Source organism: Silene latifolia, unplaced genomic scaffold (genome assembly GCF_048544455.1).
Source record: "Silene latifolia isolate original U9 population unplaced genomic scaffold, ASM4854445v1 chrun_scaffold_16, whole genome shotgun sequence".
In the NCBI taxonomy this organism is placed as follows: Eukaryota; Viridiplantae; Streptophyta; class Magnoliopsida; order Caryophyllales; family Caryophyllaceae; genus Silene; species Silene latifolia.
The window spans coordinates 4,951,099-4,954,462 of record NW_027413123.1 but is presented as its reverse complement, the minus strand read 5'-3'; the positions used below and the strand labels follow the sequence as shown (position 1 = coordinate 4,954,462).

General features: G+C 38.9%; 1 non-coding gene across 1 annotated transcript; it reads right to left on the bottom strand.

Annotated features, from left to right (window-relative positions):
* Positions 1-1,808: 1,808 nt before the first annotated feature.
* LOC141637376 (small nucleolar RNA R71) lies at positions 1,809-1,915 on the bottom strand. The gene has a single exon (XR_012541760.1). It is a non-coding gene; the product is annotated as a small nucleolar RNA R71 (small nucleolar RNA).
* Positions 1,916-3,364: the final 1,449 nt, after the last annotated feature.

Genomic DNA, 3,364 nt, shown 5'->3' with positions numbered 1-3,364 from the left:
ATAAATACCCCATTAGTCTAATTAGAGGAGCATGTTCTTCTTATCAATAATTAGTGTAGTTAATATCAATCAAATCTCTCTTTAATATTGTAATCAAGTATTAATCAAGTTTTAATCCAAGTTTTAGTTCTTTAATCTCTCCTTTGTTCATCCTTTATTTTGGGTAATTGAAGATTATTTTGGGTTATTGTTAGGAGATTGACAACCTCTCAATCAAGCATTCAAGTACTTCTTTTATCTTTGCTTTATTATTGGAATCATTAGTAGGTATAATCTCTTAATCCCTTTTTAATTATTGTTAATTACTTTCATTTATTCATCATGTTTCATATTGTTGGTATGATTGACAACCTTGCTAGCATGATCAACATGATAATGAGTGAGTAGTCTCTTAGCTAGGGTTAATGGGTGATTAGGGGAAACCAACATGGGGAATGATTCATGCTTAAATTAATATGCTTTCATGTTTTATTTGCTTGCTTGTTTTGATCTCAACTCATGCACATGTTATATTTGATGAAATGCTAAGCCTATGAATCCTTGCATTTACTATCATCTTCTATCTTTTCAATGAGACTTGTAAGACATAACCCAACTCGAGTCTCATTAGACCATGCATGTTGTTGAGTAGGGAAGATTAAGTCGACTTGTAGGTGTTGTACAATCTAATCGATTCGGCTCCGGGACCCAAACTTTCCTAGGATTGTAAGATATAACCCAACTCAATCCATCACATTAATAATTGCTTGCTTATAATTTGAGAACATGTTTGTATGATCATATCCCATGATTCCCCTATGATCCCATGACACCCTAGTGCCTTTAATCAATTGTTTACACCCCTTTAATTCATCTTGCTTGATTTATTTTCATTGCTATTTTAGTTTAGTAACCTTCTACATCAACCCAATTTGTGACACCCCTTAGACACCACTAGTTACAATATAAATCTCATTTCAACTCCCGTCCCTTGGGATCCGACCTTTACTTGCCTCTTTACTAATTGTAGAGTTGTCTGTGGAGCTATAAATTGTGTTTTGATTCGACCGTGACCAACGACCACATCTTAATTTGTGAACACTTAGCGGGATCGCATCAAAAATGGCGCCGTTGCCGGGGACGGTGTTTGTTTGATTTAGATTTCTTTTTATTGTCATTAGTTGTGTCTTTCTTCGCCTTGAGGAAGTAAAACTCCTCAAAGTTTGTTCTAATCATTTTCGAGTTTTTTATTATTTTGCATGTCTAGAAGGTTACAAAGTGATTTGTTACCTTTTGACCGTGAAATCGAAAGAACCTTGACGAACAATAGGAGAGTTGTTAGGAGCAATTTACGTGGTATTAGTGAAGTTGTCCAACCCACTAGTGAGTTTGTCAATCCTTTCGCAATAGAAGGAGAAGAAAACCCATTACACAATACCCCAGAAAATCCACCGACAATGCCAAAATTCTCGTCACACTCCGTGCCCACCGAGGAGAATCTACCAAATGGTACTCCTACACCGCAACATCTAACCGGAAATTTTATTGCCAAGTCCGCCTTCATCCAATTAGTTGAGAGGAGCCAATTCGGGGGGATGCCTAGTGAGGACCCTCATTCTCATATGGAAACCTTTTGCGATTATTGTGATGCTATCTCTCAAACGGGCGTGACTCAAGACCAAATTAGATGGGTCTTATTTCCTTTTTCCTTAATCGGCACCGCGAAGCAATGGTTGAAAGGCCTTGATAAGGCCACCCTTGGAATAGATTCTTGGAAGAAGTTGGCTCTAGCTTTCTACAAAAAATTCTACCCACCGGAAAAGACTAACATGCTAAGAGCTCAAATTACGGGTTTTAAGCAAAGGGATGAAGAGTCTTTGTATGAAGCTTGGGAGCGGTTCAAGGGAATTTGTCGCTCATGTCCTCACCATGGACTTAGCGAATGATTTTTGGTGCAACAATTTTGGAATGGTTTATATGAAGATTCTAGGAACATTCTCAATATGGGATCAAATGGAATGTTCACCGAAGTTGATGACAATCAAACATGGAACAAGATTGAGGAAATGGCGGTCCATAACTCACAATATAGTAGACCTCGCAAGGCTACTAGAGGAGGAAAGCATGAAGTGGACTCCGTTACTCAATTGGGTGCTCAACTTAGTGCTCACATTGACACAATCAACTTGAAGTTTGAACAAGCTATGGCTAGACTTGAGGAAAACTCAAAATCATCAAAGCATCATGTTAATGCCATGACGGCATCCTCATCAATCCCAAGTGGGATATGTGAGAATTGTGGAACTTTGGGACATGACCAAGGTGAATGTAGGGGAACAAATGAACAAGTGAATGCTTTCCAAGCATACAAAAGTGGTACCCCTTATTCCAACTTTTACAATGAAAACACCAAATTCCATCCAAATCTCTCATACAAAAGCCAAAATGTTCAAAACCCTCAAACAACATACACTCCACCACCCATGAGAAACCAAAATCAAAGACCCTTTTACAATCAAAACCAAGGTTACCAAAATCAAAATCCATACAATCACCAAAATGACCAAGGCTTTGATGTCCAAAAAGCGGTCCTCCAAATGCAAAAGAATCAACAAGAATTTTTCACTCAAATGCAAAAAGATAGCCAAGCAAAGGAAACCACCATCAACAACATTCTAGCTCACACCAAGATGTTGGAAACACAATTGACTCAACTAGCATCTTTAAGCTCACAAAGACAAAAGGAGCAATTACCACCTCAAAGTAATCCCCCTAGACATGAAACGGTTAGTGCCATTTACTTGAGAAGTGGTACAAAGTATGAAGCACCGAAGAAGCAAGTTGAGAATGAAGTTGTGGAAGCTAATGAAAAGGAAGAAATTGTGCAAAACTCCAAAGATGGAGAATCATCAAAAGAAGAAAGTTCAAAGAAAAATGAAGACAAGGCCAAGGAGAAGGAGCCCATTGTGATTAGACTTCCTTTTCCGAGTCGTCAAGCCAAGCCCAAATTTGATGATCAACTTGAAAAGTTCATGGAAATTGTGAAGAATTTGGAAGTCTCAATTCCTTTCACGGAATTAATCAATCACGTCCGGCCTATGCGAAATACATGAAAGATATCCTCACAAAGAAGAAGTCGATCCGGAAGCTTGAGACTATCGCCTTCACTAAGGTGAGTAGTGCAATACTTCAAGGGAGTTCACCTCCAAAGTTAAAGGATCCGGGAAGCTTCTCAATACCGTGTACCATTGGCGACACGACGATCAACAAAGCCTTGTGTGATCTAGGGGATAGTGTGAGTGTCATGCCGTACTCGGTAAGTAAAAGGTTGGGGATGGGAGAGCTTAAATGCTCCAACATCACACTCCAAATGGCCGATAGATCG